The sequence below is a fragment of the Sturnira hondurensis genome, unplaced genomic scaffold, assembly GCF_014824575.4.
Source record: "Sturnira hondurensis isolate 20B ecotype Veracruz unplaced genomic scaffold, ASM1482457v3 Scaffold0006413, whole genome shotgun sequence".
Classification (NCBI taxonomy): Eukaryota; Metazoa; Chordata; class Mammalia; order Chiroptera; family Phyllostomidae; genus Sturnira; species Sturnira hondurensis.
Genome location: NW_028079044.1, coordinates 14,605,406 through 14,622,217, shown reverse-complemented (window position 1 = coordinate 14,622,217; position 16,812 = coordinate 14,605,406).

The window sequence follows — 16,812 nt, the reverse complement described above, 5'->3', positions numbered from 1 at the left end:
ACTTAATATGTCTTTAGCCATTGCTCATACGCATAAAACAGAGTCCCCACCATCGGGGTCACCCTGACCCGTTCCCCCACCTGTCAGCCTGCACCTTCATGAGCCCAACACAATTCTTCACCCACCATTTAGCAGTCACCGAACAACATGCAGTATTTACACTGTCTTCCAATGCCAAGTTCTGTCACAGCAGCCTCATATCAGGGTCGTGTGGCTTTTGTTTCTGGGGTGATACCGCACTTTAATAAATGCTAAGTCTGCACCTGAATTCTTGATTTCCTGCACCCCTCATCGATCTACCAATAAAGCTCAGCAGCCCTACGTCCCAACAAGCTCCAGACTCAGGGAGTTCTTTCCAACTTCACTATTGTCATCTTGCTCCAGGTCATCGTCACCTCTTGCCCAAATGACTGGCATCAATGCATTCACTCTTACTCCCCTTCTAAATAGAATAATCCTATAAAAACTTAGCTTCAATCATGTCACTCACCTGCTTTATACCCTCCAATGGCTTCACCTTGCTCTTAAAATAAAAAGCCAATGCCTCACCACAGACTACGAGGCCCACACACTGTTTGGACATTGTTTCCCCTACCACACTGGAGTTATTGCCACTTCTCAGATATGCCCTACTTATTCCCACCTTAGAGTGCTTGCATTTGGTGTTTTCAATGACTGTAAGCCTCTAACAGTTTTCCTACGTATAGCTCCTCCCTGGTAACTCAGGTCTCAGCTAAAATCCCATCTCTACAATGAGACTTTCCCCCCATCTCACAATATAAGTTACTGGCCCTGCCCCTCACCATTATTACATCACTTTTGTATTTTCATCATAGCACTTCACACTATATAAAAATATCCTGTTTATTTATGTGGTTACTTTTTATGATCTGTCTTCCTCCTATTGAGTATAAGCTCTCAAAAAATGCTGTTCAGTAAGTACAGGCTGAAAAAAAGTAGGCGGAGACCTTGTCTGTTCTCCTCAATGGTGTACACCGGTGTCCACAGCCATACTACCCAACAGAAATATAATGTGAGCCACATATGCAATTTTAAATTTCCTAGTAGCCACATTGAAAAGGAAAGAAAAGCAGGCTAAATTGATTTCAATAATTATTCATTTTATCGAATATAGTTAAAGTATAACCATTTCAACCTGTAATTAATATAAAAATTATTCACGAAATAGTTTACATTCTTTTCTTCACATCATGCCTTTGAAGTGCAGCATGTATTTGATATTTACAGAACATCTCAATTCAGAGTAGCCACATTTCAAATCTTCAATAGCCACGTGGCTTGCAGCTGCCTTACTGAAGAGCACACTTCTAGAAAAGTATAGAGCACACGGAAAGTGGTCAGTAAGTACCAACTGAATGAATGAGTGAACCAAAACCTCTGAGCCAAGAATTTCTGTTAAGCCATTCCTCTGCACTGCATATTCACATCGTTTGTTTGTTAGTTGATGGGTTGGTTGGTTTAGTAATCTAAATGCAGGACTTTGCTTTCATTACTACCTATTGTAAATGTTTCTTTAACATTCAACCCTGAATCTGGCCTTTCAAGATAAACATTGATATTCTAGATTCTATTACGTTACCTACTTGCTAATCCTCCCAGTTTACGTCCTGCTCCAATATAGCGACCATACCGTCTATACTGAGAAAAGTTGGGGCAGGCCTGGTGTATGGTAGATTCCTACCAGATGCCTCTAGAGCCTTCAAACATCACAACACTTTAATGGCTTAGTTTAGGACCTAACATTATTCTCATTGACTTGTCCTATTCTTCAAGTATATTATCATCTCCGTGTAACTCAACAGATCCTTTAAAAAAAACCAGCAGTGCATGTACTAAATAATGACACAAATTTATGACACCTGTGGACTTAACAATCTTAAATTCAATTACTACCTATCAATTTATGTGGTCATTCTTGGTGAGCACTAAAAGACCAGTGGGTGAAAATGAATTATTCAGCTGATAAGGAAACATAGCTGATGCTCTCCCATTACTATTTCAATGTTGTGGTTTTCAAGTGTTCAGCTACATAGTAACTACAATTTTAACCAATAAATTTGTGTATAGTGAGAAATAATCTCAACAAGGAACCAAGACCATTGTTATGAACGGAGTAATTCTCACCAAAAATAAGCAAGGAGCAAAAAGTGAAGTATGCACTGAGTTCAGCAATGATTCAGTTATAGTATACAACATTTATGCTGTGCCAGGCACTGTGTACTCCTTCATTTAATTCTATCTAATAGTCTTTTGATATAAATTCTATTACTGTCATCCGCATTTTAATCCTAATGAGTTACCCTAAATAAAATGTGACCCTCCATCTCTCTCTGTCTCCTGGGAGTAGACAAACCTGGCTCCTGTTTTCTCACTTCCTACCACCAAAGCGCTCCCAAACTGTGGTCTGCAGACCACCTATATTAGGGTCACTTGGCTGCATCTTTAAAGCAGAGCTTCTCAGATCCTACAATATTTCTAGTGAATAAGAAGAACCTTTCACGATGAGGCCTGCAGGCCTTCATGCTGAACAATCTCCCTGGGTAATTCCAATGTACATTACAGTCTGTAAATAACTGACCTACAGTCTACATTACAAAATATCGTAGAATAAAGAAAAGCCCTTCCAGAAGTGTTGGGTGTTCCCTCTGAACACACATCAGAATCACATGAAGAGCATTTTCAAAATAAAAACTATGTCCCACCCCAGATGGTACAAAGTAGGANTCTGTCTCCTGGGAGTAGACAAACCTGGCTCCTGTTTTCTCACTTCCTACCACCAAAGCGCTCCCAAACTGTGGTCTGCAGACCACCTATATTAGGGTCACTTGGCTGCATCTTTAAAGCAGAGCTTCTCAGATCCTACAATATTTCTAGTGAATAAGAAGAACCTTTCACGATGAGGCCTGCAGGCCTTCATGCTGAACAATCTCCCTGGGTAATTCCAATGTACATTACAGTCTGTAAATAACTGACCTACGGTCTACATTACAAAATATCGTAGAATAAAGAAAAGCCCTTCCAGAAGTGTTGGGTGTTCCCACTGATCACACATCAGAATCACATGAAGAGCATTTTCAAAATAAAAACTATGTCCCACCCCAGATGGTACAAAGTAGGATCTCTTGGGGGTCATATCTGGCAATATGAATTTTTTAAATATATATTTTATTGATTATACCATTACAGTTGTTCTATTCCCCCCCTTCATTCCCCTCCACCCGCACACTCCCTCCCCCACCATTCTCCCCCCCCTTAATTTATAACCACGTGTCTCAAATTCTTTAGATTCTGTATTTCCCTCACTATTCTTGCCCTCCCCTCTATCTATTTTCTACCTACTGTCTATGCTATTTTCTGTGCCTTCTCCCCCCTTCTCCTCCTCCCACTTCCCTGTTTCTAACCCTCCATGTGTTCTTCATTTCTGTGGTTCCACTCCTGATCTAGCTATCCTCTTGGTTTGCTTTTGTTTCAGGTGTGATTGTTAATAACTGCGAGTCTGCTGTCCTTTCACTGTTAGTATTTTTCATCTTCTTTTTCTTAGATAAGTCCCTTTAGCATTTCATATAATAAGGGCTTGGTGATGATGAACTCCTTGAACTTGACCTTATCTGAGAAGCACTTTATCTGTCCTTCCATTCTAAATGAAAGTTTTGCTGGATAAAGCAATCTTGGCTGTAGGTCTTTGGATTTCATGACTTGGAATACTTCTTTCCAGCCCCTTCTTGCCTGTAAGGTCTCTTTTGAGAAATCCGCTGACAGTCTGATGGGTACTCCTTTGTAGGTGACTGTCCCCTTATCCCTTGCTGCTTCTAGGATTCTCTCCTTCATTTTGGTCTTGGCTAATGTAATTATGATGTGCCTTGGTGTGTTCCTTCTTGGGTCCAACTTCTTTGGCACTCTCTGAGCTTCCTGGATTTCCTGGAAGTCTATTTCCTTTGCCAGACTGGGGAAGTTCTCCTTTATTATTTGTTCAAATAAGTTTTCCACTTGTGGCTGTTTCTTTCCCCCTTCTGGTACCCCTATAATCCGGATGTTGGAATGTTTAAAGATGTCCTGGAGGTTCCTAAGCCTCTCCTCATTTTTTTGAATTCTCATTTCTTCATTCCTTTCTGGTTGGATGTTTTGTTCTTCCTTCTGGTCCATTCCATTGATTTGAGTCCCAGTTTCCTTTCCATCGCTATTGGTTTCCTGGACATCTCCCTTCATTTCAATTAGTTTAGCCTTCATATGTTCCTCTAATTTGTGACTGTACTCTACCAGTTCTGTGAGCATCCTGAGAAACAGTGTCTTGAACTGTGCATCTGAGAGGCTGACAATCTCTTGGTCACTTAAGAGTTATGAGCTGTGGGGCTTTGAGTTCTTCTTGAGCCATCTTTTGAACTGTTCGTGCCTGTTCTGTAGCAGGATCGGAGCCCTAGGTTTTCACCAGAGCAGGGCAACTAAGTCGCTGGGTTGTGATGCTGTATGTGGGGGCGGGGCCAAAGAGGAACACTGGTGGTCCCATCTGCTGCCTCTTGCCACCACAGCCACGGCTGCGCCACCACAGGTACCGCAGCTGCCACCGTCACCGGGGCCCTCGCGTTTTGTTCCACTGCACACGAGTGTGCCACGGCTGTCAGCCCTCCACCACTGGGTTCACCCCCTGGGGCCTGCGCAGTCCATCTCACTGTGCACGGTTGTGCGACCTCGGTCAGTCTGCCCCACACCCCGACTGGTTCCAGGCTGCCTGCATGCCTAGGTCGGGGGATCTTTCCTGCCGGACCCTGCTCCACTGCTGGCTCCGCCCCTCTTACTGTCCCGGATGAAGGGTTCATTGTTGTTGGACTTCCATATAATTCAATTTTCTGTTCTTTAGCTGTGTCTTTGTTCTCCAAACCTTTGTTGTATTCAAACTTGGTTGTGGGAGAAGGCACAGTGTTTCCACCTATGCCTTCATCTTGGCGGAAGTCTGCAATATGAATTTTTAACAGAAATTCTTTTGGCTCTTAAGCAGCAGTCGGCCACACCCTGATCAGCTGGTGAACATTTTGGAATCACTGGTATAAGTCTCTGTCTAGTTCATGTGGTCAAGCTTCTGCAAACTGTATGCTAATATCAGTAAATCAGAATTCATGGTTGCATAATTTTACAGAAAAAGAAAAGAAACTCTAAGATGTTGTACCTTGCTCTTGAGATGTTTATTTTCCTATATGAAAGCAAATACTTAACGCATAACTTTGAAAAAGAAACAATAAGTACTCTGGGAAGACATGTAGGTATAAATGATACAACCTTTAATAATAAGCAACTCTTAAGTTATTTGGTTGAGTCTCTGAATTCAATGAAAGAAGTTGTTTCATAATTCAAGCTCTAAATATTATACAGGTGACAGCATTTTTGGAACTTTTCATGATTTCCACTCATCAAATGCAAGACATTCTCATGCAAGAGTGACTCCTAGAATTCCTAGTATGATCTGCTTCTGAGGCCCCGTGCAATCCAACTCAATGGGATATTCAGGTGATAACAAAGAAAACGCATGAATCTTGGCAATGAGGTGCCAGTACTGATCAGCTGCCAACTGACTCATAAACAGACTCACAAAATGAAAGCACAGTGCCATTTTTTAAGAGGTTAGCAACCCAGCTGACAGGAACTGCCAAGGAGCCTGGATTAATTTTTTTTAATGTCTAAGCAACTAATTAAAATATTTAAAAAGGAATCTTGCTCCATACTCTATCAGTGGAACTACAGGTCTCTGCAAATACCACAGACAAACCATAGTCTATCAGTATTTGTTGAAGGCCTTTTGTGGAGTATCCTGTAGAGAAAAACCAGACCCAAAGAATTAACAGGCAAAATAAGGCTCCATGTGGCCATAAGATAGCAACAGGGCCTGGGCAGGGATGGCTGCATGCACCCCCAAACACAGGGTCCTACACATTGGCTGCTAGAAAAAAGTCAGTAGGGTCAAAAGTCATGGACCCTAAGAACCAAGAGTCTGAACCCATCAGAGGAAGCCGCCTTTTGTGTTTCATCAAGAAGCACAACAAGGAAACCCAGGTAGGAGGAAAGACATGAGGTCCACTACATACTGGGAGAGGAGGCTTTTTGCTCTTTCAAAATGAGCCCAAGAGTACAGCAGGTCCTAAAATAATGTCATTTCATTCAACACCATTTTGTTACCATGTTGATGAGATGCCCAGGGAACTTCTGTTTATACAAATTAGCCTATGGTAAAACTGGCTTTGTTTTACACCACTTCATCGCAGTTCCAGGAACCTATCAGCAACTTCAATAAGGACTTACTATATCAATTCTCCAAACAGCAGAGTCAGGCCAACTGGGGAGAATGCAAAACATGACAAGTGGAGATGTAATAAAAGCCAAATACATACATGATAGAAACCTTTTCATATGTGATAGAAACCTTTTCATTTAAGCAGCTCGCCAGATTAACCACTATGCCCCATTTCCTCTCTAAAGCCTACAAATGCCAGCACACCCCACATGCCTACGGCCAATAGGCTACTCCCCAGCGTTCCCAGGCATCTCCACTTCATGCTAACAAGAGGTCCAAACTGTCTATGCCAAGTGTACCTTCTATTACAAGTATGCAATTTCTTCAAATGTATAAAAACAATGAAAAAGTAGAACAAGCTGGATCTCTAAAAACTAAACTGCACTGAGAGGATATAATGAGTATTTGTTTTTTAAAAGTGCTGTGAAATTAGGGATAGATTTAACTGTTAAAGATTGAGAATACTGTAAAAGTCTAGAAAACAGCACTCACAGCCTTGCTGTGCTTTAGAGGATCCAAATGAAGAAAACAGAGATGCTATGCAAGTTTGGTTTACACAAGGAAGAGAACTCAGAGCTCCAATTAGCAGACCCACACTCAGAGGAAAGGCCCAAAAGCTGCATGAAAAAGAAGAGAATTTCACTTGATGTGCAAAAAAGTAAAATAAAAGTGGAACATGATCCCATTTCAAAGGGATATTGTCAATCTCTACTAACATTTTATGTCTCTCTTTATTATTATTATCTATTTATTTAACATATTTTTAAATATAACAGCTTAAAACGCACATATACATATGTGTATATATACATGTGTGTACACAGATATAGATATGCAGGCATTTTATTGTTTAAAATGCTGCTGCTTTATAATGTATTTTTATTCATTAATAAATAATAACCATCTTCTGATGTCAATAAATATTTATCTACAATACCTTTTAATAGTCTTGTAGCATTCCATCTTATGAACAGACCACAATTAATTCAGTTAATCCTCTTTTGCTGGACTTTTAAGTCAATCCCCATTTTTACGTTGTAAACATTACTGCCCCCACTGTGCACAGCCTCCACTGTTTCCTCAGGACGTATTCTGGTGGCTATAATTTGACAGGAGCTCCTAGTTCTGTGCTTTCCAGTTCTCAAAAACACCAATGAGGCTGCAGGACGGACTGTGGAGCAGATCAAAGCAAACTCTGTGCCAGTCAGAAGCAGATCCTTCACTTTTTCTTTGATTACCTACAAAAGGAACATAAGCCCTATTTTCCAAGTACCCTGAGTTCTTAAATCAGTCTTTCTCAGGTACACATCTATAATTTTGGAGGATTTTTTAAATACAATATCAGCAAACCAAGTATCATCCCTAGTCCAATCTCTTAACATTTCTTGAGTTCCCTCCCACAGGGTGTTAGTGGCACTTCCACTGTATGAATGTTTTGTGGATTTGTCCTCAGAAAACTTAAGATGGGCCTGCACACTCATAATTCAAGAGAATATTTGCCATTTTCTTGGCTGCAGAGCATTTCAACCCATTTCTTAAGCCTCATGAGCCCCTCATTTTACCTCTGCAGACACTCGCCCAGCCAACTAGCCAAACAGCTGAGGTGTGGCAGCACCGTGACATGGCCAGGGAGGTGCACCTGCCTGGATCTGCACCAGCTGCCAAGACGGAATTCTTTCTTGGTGGCAGCCGGCGGTGGTGCCGGCGGTGGTGCTGGTGGTCGTGCTGACGGTGGTGCTGGTGGTATTCTCAACAGACGATTCTGTAGCATGACTCATTCTGTGACTCTGATGACAGGACCTTTGCTGCTGGCAACGTAGACGCCTGTTTTCCACAGCAGCTAGACCTCAAAGAGTATCTTCACCCCTACTATGTTCAGTGCAGCACTATTCACAATAGCCAAGACATGAAAACAACCCAAATGTCTGCCAATGAATAAAGAAAACGTGACATACACAGAAAAATAAATAAATAAAATGTTATTCAGCCATGAGAAAAAAATGAAATCCTGCCGTTTGTGACATGGATGAAACTTAACAATATTATGCTAAGTGAAATAAGTCAGACAGTATTATACAAATACTGTATAATATTACTTATATGTGGAATCTAAAAAATCAAACTCATAAAAACAGAAACTAGAATGGTAGTTTCCATAAAGTGGAGGTTGGGAGAAGTAAGGAAATGTGTGTCAAAGAAAAAAATCTTCCAGGTAAAAGATGAATAAATTCTGGTGATCTAATGTGTAATAAAATTAATAACATTGTATTATGTACTTGAAAGTTGCTGAGAGAGATTTCAAATGTTCTCACCACAAAAAAGCAATAAATGGTAATTATGAAACATAGCAGAGGTGTGATCTAAAACTACGGTGGTAATTGTTTTATAATATATAAGTATTACATGTATGTTAAGCTTTTAAACTGGCAACATTATGGGTCAATTATCTCAAAGTTTGAAAAAATAAAAAAGTTCTCAGAGAGCTTTTTGTACACCAATGTTCATAGCCGTATTACTCACCACAGTCAAAAGGTAGAAGCAACCCAAGCGTCAAACAGATGAATGTACCATAGGATATTTTCAGCCTTAGAAAAAGAGGACATTCTGACACATAATATAACGTGCATGGAGCTTGACGGCATTATGCTCTCTGAAGTGAGCCGGTCACAAAAGACAAAGAAGGTAGGACAGGAGTGCCCAGGGCCAGGGGGAGGGAACAGGGAGTGTTGTTTAGGGAGCACAGAGCTTCCGCGACAAGAGTCCTGGAGCTGGCACGTGGCGATGGTTGCACGACAAGGCGGGCGCCACTGAATTGCACACTTAAAGATGGTGGAGAGAGTCGATTTTAGGTTGTATGTATATCTATGTGTACGTATTTATACATGAATTTATACACTTATAAATCTATGTACATATGTAAATATATCAATATAAATTTTCAGTTCCAAGACCAAGCAAAAACAGACCTCAGACCTGATTTAGCTTACAGGCTGCAATTAGCTGACCCTGGATCTAGCCCAGTGATCTCCGAGGAGTGTTCCAAGGAGACCTAGGAAGAAGCTGTACCTTCGGGGCTGCCAGGCAGCTCCTGAGAAAGGTCCACAGGAGGGCTCTAGGGGCCCACCTGCGCTTCAAAAGGAGCAGCTCCTCTCTTACCTGGAGTTCTATAGGCTTGACTTGAAGAAAGGTCTCTAGTGCCTGACCAAATTCGGAAACAATGCCTAAACCACCTTCATCTGCTATAAGAGAGAAACCCAAGGACCAGAGACCGCAAGTAAGACGTGCGGCAGAGTGGGCCAGAGACTCAGTCCGGCACCACCAGCCTCCTCCCAAAGAAGGCCACTCCCCACTAACCGGGCAGACTCTGTCTTCCACCAGCAGCTCCACCTAGGCTAATGGCTTAGATAGGGCCCAATAAATTCAAGTGATTTATTCAGCACTTTTGTGTTTGTGCCCAGCAACCTTCTACAAGAAAAGTACAAGGCAGGATTCTTCTCTGAGGTAGGCAGAATAATAATCTCCACACAGATCCCCCAGTTCTAGTCCCTGGAATCTGTGAGTGTGTTTCATGACATGACAAAAAGAGATTTTCCAGGTGTGATTATGGTTAAAGACCTTGCCACAAGGAGATTATCCTGGGTTATACACATGGGCCCAATCTAATCATATAAATTCTTTAAAACAAATTGTTCTGGCTGTAGTCAGAGGGAGACGTGCCTACTGAAGAACGGCCAGCAAGATGGAACTTCGCTGGCTCTGATGATGGAGGAAGGATCTGTGAACCCAGAAATGTAGACAGCTTCTGGAAGTTGAAAAGGCAAGAAGATAGATTCTTCCAGAGCCTCCAGAAAGAGTCACAGCCGTGCCAACACTTCATTTAACCCGGTGAGACCTGTGTCAGACTTACAACTTAAAGCACTGAAAGATAAATTTGAGGGTTTTTTAAAGATTTTATTTATTTATTTTTAGAGAGAAGTGAAGGAAAGGAGAAGGAAAGAAAACTATCAATGTGTGGTTGCCTCTTGAACACCCCCTACTGGCCTACAATTCAGGCATGTGCCCTGACTGGGAATTGAACCAGCGACCCTCTGGTTTGCAGGCTAGCACTCAATCCACTGAGCAACACCAGTCAGGGTAAATTTGAGTTGTTTTAAGCCATGAAGTGTGTGGTAATTTATTAAGGCAGCCATAGGAAATTAACGCATGCTCTCTGATACACTCAGAAAAGTTTACTTACCCTCCAGCAGCTTACTTATCCTGTAGTTAGCTGAGAGCATCTGCTCAACTTCTCCATTAATAAGCATACTGGGCCCGTGGACACCCAGTCCTGCCCAGAAGGTCTGGAAATCAAAACATGAGCCAATATGGAGATCTCGAAGGGCAAAAAGGAATAACAGAATTAAAAATTAAAACTACCTCTGTAAATAACACTGAGCTTTACAAGTATTTCAAAAGGTGAGAGATAAAGATATTATCAATTCAGGATTTCCGGCCCTACATTTTTAACACTTGATGGGCAAAGCCCCAGTCTGGGTCATAATAATGCTAAACACATGGTCTAGTCTCTGTGGGCTTGTGCGTGTGCGTCAGACACAGGATAAAGGGTTCAGTTCAGCCAGTGCTTTCACTACACTGATCTGGTACTTCATTCTAGGTCAGAGGTCAGCAAATCACCACCCTCAGGCCAAATCTGACCACTGCCTGATTTTGTAAATAAAGTTTTATTGAAACATTCACCCATTCATTTTATGTATGGCCCATGTGGCTACTTCCCCACTACAGTGACTGAGCCGAATAGTTGTGACAGGCACTGTAAGATAAAAAAAAAAGCCAAAAACATTTATTATCTGGCTCTTCACAGAAGGAGCCTGCTGACCCTGTAGATTTGTTGGGGCAGCCACATGTAAACTGGAACTCTGAGGAAAATGATCTCCGAGTAAGAGGAGTCTGAGAGCTCAAAAATGCCTCCATTTCCCCTAGTCCCACCCCAGGCAGGCATGACATGAGGGGTCATGTTTGTCTTTCCTCCTGTAGTTGGTTTTATGACTCATGTCTGCTGACCCTGTTCAGTGAGGCTAAGAAAGGCAACCACATAACCCAGGGAAATCCAGCTGTGGCGATCCAGCTGCATTTTCCTTTGAGTCAGCCGCCCCGGCATGTAAGCAGCCGCATTTGATCCATTTCTTCTAACCCAGAAGTCCCCAACCTTGCCCACCATATTTTTAAAATATTACACTAATGCATTTTTCATTATCCATAAACCCTGTTGCCCTGCAGCTCTCCACCTACCGAATCAATGACCTTTGTTGTTTCAGAAAAACAAGAGGCACAAACGAACCAAGAGATTTTTTTTTGCTTGTGTTTTATATTAGATTTCTCAAGTCAGAGGGAAACTTTGTCTTAGAGGTCAGTTTTGTTGAATGAGAAACCATCACTTCTATTCAAAAATCACTTTTGTGCATAGTAAGAACAAAGCTCAGGGAAGTAAGCACAGAGTTTTAGCATGAGGCACCGTCCAAAGAGTCTGAAGAGTATGACGTAGGGGCAGCTGCTATCACACAGAGATGCACTTTCCACCCATCTCCTCACCTGCCGGGCTTGCCAAAAATTTCAGATAGGTATAGGGAGAACCCAAAGATATTTGGGCCAATGACTTAATCAATCATACCAACGTAAAAAAACTTCCATAAACGTCCAAATTATGGGTTTCAGGGTCACCAGACAGGCCAACACGTGAAGGTGCTGGGAGGGTGGTGCGCTGGAGAGAAACTCCACGGCCCTTCCCACAGATCTGTACCTCTTCCGTCTGGCTGTTCATCCATACCCTTTACTAGATCTGTTATAATAAACCAATATATGCAATATATTTAGGCTGGTGCTTTAATTTCTCCCTTCCTCCAGTGCTCCCCAATATGTGCATGCATTTACATACAAACACACACACAGCCCATGCAGTTCAGAAGCAGATCACTAGCAGAGGGAAATGCCTAAGTTGATGGGCCAGAGTTAACTAACACTCCCTTGTTTCCCCACAGGCTACACCTGACATGGGGGTGTCTGAAAATTCCCTAGTAGCCCTGTGGTGGACATGGGAGAAGGTAGCTGAGAATTTAGAAAGTGTTTGATGAAGGGCTGCCTAGTATGTGGCAAGAGAATCCTACAGCAGAGGCTGAAAAGCAGGCCACCATAAGCAAAGGTCTGCGGGGAATTTCTGGGTAAGCCTTAGAGGGTCTAGAGAAGCAAGAGGCAAAACGGAGAGTCCTAAACCTAGCGGCAACCACCATGCATTGCCTACACCCCGCTAGACCACAGTGAGACTCACCAACCAAAGACACCTACCACTAACAATCTGCTATGAAGCAGAAGCCCACTTCCAAAGAAGAGCTAAGAGAAGCTGCACCACAAAGGGGGTCAACAGCAGCCAGCAGAGAGAGACAAGACAGGTACAAAACATCCTGCCCCTGGCATGAGAGTGTTATGTAAGCCTTTCCCGTGACAAGATGTCACCCAGGGAGAAGGAGAAGAGGGGCTGAGAAGAGAAAGCCTGAAAGAAAAAGATTAAGTCCACAGAATCTGAGCTTATCTGAAAAATATTGCTTTAAGCCAGAAGAAATCAATTTTACTTAGTTGGCAAATTTAACATCTTCGGGTTACTCTGTATAAGCAAGGGCTCTAGAACAAGATAATAATAAAAAATAGTCTCTGTGGTGATAGATGTTAACTAGAGTTATTGTGGTGATCACTTTGTAATATAAACAACTATCAAATCATTATGTTGTATACCTGAAACTAAGACATATATATGTCAATTATATCCCCCAAAACAAAAAGGTCTCCTTACCTTAAGCACTAGTTGGGTGTGGTGAGTAGTATCCCACCCCCACACATCACCCCTCCCCTGCCCCACATATACGCTTTGATCCACTTCGACATCAGGAAGGAAAGACGCCCTAGACAAAGAAGAGGAAGGGAACACCAACAAATCCCAGGATGAAGAGCATGCTTCCTCACCCCAGTTTTTGGCTCTGACTGTTCTCAAAGCAGGGAAGTGGGTCAAAGGCTTTGGGCCCTGTACCTGCCTGCATAGCCATCAGTGAAGCAATGGGGGCAGGGGGCTCTCTATTTCCTTTCACTGAGACTCACTGCTAACATGAGTTTTCTCAGACCAGTGGCCAATTCTACAGGTCCCATGATTTCAGATGAAATCAGCAACTCCCTGTTTCCACAGGATCTACTTTCTTACCTCACCACATAACTACATCAAGTCGGTGTCCCCCTAAGAAACCACTGATTACACCATTGTGCCCCCTTCCTGAGGGGACACACGGAGCAGGGTGCAGGACCGAGGCCTGTGGCTGCATAGTTGCAGGATCTCCCTAAAACTGGAATTAATTATCCCTACTTGCTCCTCTGTCCCTCTTAGATCTGCAAAGCGTGGGTCACAGCGACTTTGTTTTTATTGGCCTACCACATATTGAAACCATTCCTGTATATTGATACTGAATATCTCGGCCAAAACCTTGTGAAAATTACTTACTGTGCAGCACAACAGAACAACTTTCTCAAGTGAAACATCTTGGGATATTTTATGTTTTCAAGTACATACCAAAAGCAATTAAGTTCAAACTATGGAATACGGTCCTTGCCAGTTTCTATTCTTGACACATATGTGTCTGTGTTTATAAGTTCAAAGACCTCTTAAAGGATCAAATCTCTAGCTTTAATTTTCCCTTTGCAAGTGAAAAACTCCTGCACCCTTCCTTAAACCATCTGCAAGAAAGTCTGTGGCATGAAGCCTCTACCCAGGACATCTCTACGGTGGCCTGAAAAGGGTGGACCAACAACCTACTGCTGTCCTCCCCTCTCCAGCAGCCCAACTGGTTGGAAATGAAAAGTTCGCTCGCAAAACTCTGAGCAGGAGAGAAGTACAGCAGCCCTCTGCCAAAGACCCAGTCTGTCCGTTTTCACTACCCCGACCCAAATCACACTGGTTCGTGGTGGCCTCATCTTCCCGCTCCTTTTCCTCTTCCCTGACCTAGCTCTTCACATTTAGTTTCTCTGATTCCAGAGCATTCGCCCATTACTCTCATGCCTTCCCAGGCCCTCAGGCCTTACCCAATGCCTCATTTTCTCCTCACTTCTCTGAGGTCCACTCTTCCCCTCTTTCTTCCTCCTCAAACATGAAGGTATTTATCAATGGGATGAGCATACGTATTTGAGTGATACAACCTGAATGTATGAGAAAACTCCAGAAAATCTGTTACAACTCTCCATACCCCCCACCGCAAGTTAATCTTTCAACACTGGTTTTCAAATTACAGTCAATCTTCATTAACCGATCCCATATTTGCCAAGTCACTTATTCACTAAAATTTATTTGTAACCCTCAAATCAATACTCATTGACACCTCCACGGGCATTTGTGAACATGTGCAGACAGCCAAAAATTTGAGTTGTCTGACACACATGCTCCCAGCTGAGGTTGAACAACATGACACTCTGCCTTCTTGTTTCAGCTGTCATACTGCAAACAAGTGTCCTTTTGCAGTCGAAGTGCCACCTCTTTTGCATTTTTGTAGCTTTGTTGATTTTTCTGTTTAAAACAGCCCCCAAGCATAGTGCTAAAGCGCTGCCTAGTGCTCCTGAGCACAGGAGCCTGAGAAGTGCCTTGTGAAAAAACTACACGCATTCGACAAGCTTCGTTCGAGGATGAGCTGGCCCCCCGTTCGATGCTAACGGATGAACGATAGATAGTAAACAAAATGTCCTTAAACAGAAACACCATAAAGCAAGGTTATATATTAATCAGTTGAGACAGAGGCTCAGTCACTAATCCTATATTTCCCTTAAGAGCAATGGTTCAGTATTTGCTAATTCAACATTCACAGTGACTTGATAAAAGATGGCTACCATGAATACCAAGACGGACTATAAATATATGAACAACAGAAAAGTCAAATAAAATTTTTCAACATTATACATTCTGAACCAAAAACCACCATCTTCCTCAGAAGTATATTTTCAGAAATGTAATTCAGAGAGCAGTGTGTATCCAGTGACAGGGTAGACGCTTTGTCACTCCCTGACATTAGCCTCAGGAAACCCCAACTCAGGACTCTATCCCAAGTGTCTCTCCCCCTCCCAAAGCTCCAGGGCCTCTTCTCTGGGGGGCCTTCCACACTCGCTTCAATTCCTGCAGGAAACCTGCTGACTTTCTTCAATCCCTAGCTATTGCCCTTATAAAACGCCCACTCTAGTCACGATGCACAAAAGCAGCAGATTTTGTTTGTCCCCATTTATGCTCCTGCCACTTGTCTCCACATATATTTCGTTGAGCCCACCTCCTCTTTGGTTTGTGAGTTTCCTGTTTCCTTCAAAAGGCTCACAATGTCTACCCAAATGCTTTATATTTTCGTGTTGATTACATGGAAATGCTCACAAGTTCCAACCATTCCTGTTCTTACATGGGTGCCTTCTATTATTTCATCATTCTCCAGGCAGACTAAAGCATCATCATTTGTCCCTCTTCTGGCCCTCAATCTGGCTTGTAAGTTTAAAGGGAACTCTTTTACTCAAGCACAGCACATGGACATGTCAAAAGTCATCATATGTTTCAGGTTCTATCATGATATGATCATGGGGATGGATGCAAGATACTCAACTTTCTGACCAGGATATATGTTTGCAACCAGTTAACTTGTGGATATAAACAACCCAGACAACCTACTTCTTCATAGGTTCTATACTGTCTCAAATGCTTTGAATTTGTCCCTTCTCCCTCTGGGAGAGAATTTGTCTCTCTACTAAGGGTGGCACCTGCTCAAGTCAGACAGGTTTTAAAATCTCAGGTCTTTCTGCAAATACATGAAGAAGAAATGATTTGCTCCAGTCCACCTGGACTGCTATAACAAAATGCCATAGACTGGGAAGTCTATAGACAATAGCTATCTACTCCATACAGCGATGGGTACTGGGAGTCAGAGATCAAATCGCCAACACGGTTAAGTCCTGGTAAGCACTCACTTCCAGATTCACAGATGGCCATCTTCTCATTGTGTCCTCACATGGCAGGAGAAAGAAAGACAAGAGGATATTTTGGGAGTATTTCATAAGGGCACTAATCCCACTAATGAAGGCTCCACCCAATGAGCTCCCAAAGGCCCCATGTCCTATACCATCACACACACTGGGGGTTCAACATGTGAACTTTCAGTTCAATAACACTCAGTCCATAACGGTACTATAAAATCACCACTGTGTCACCTCTAGTGAATTCAAGTACCCAGGTGCTAAGCATCAGTGGCTGCCATATCACAAAGAAAGAGGAAAAAAAAGAACCTCAAAGTGGGAGAACACAACATCACCTATGAATGACACTTGCCAAATACATCTATCTAGACATACACACACCACGAATCAAACCAAACTTGTAAATCCAACTCCAGTTTACAGGAAATACAGTGGACAAAGGAACGTGTCAAACTACCTCATGGGGACACAACCAGCAAGAT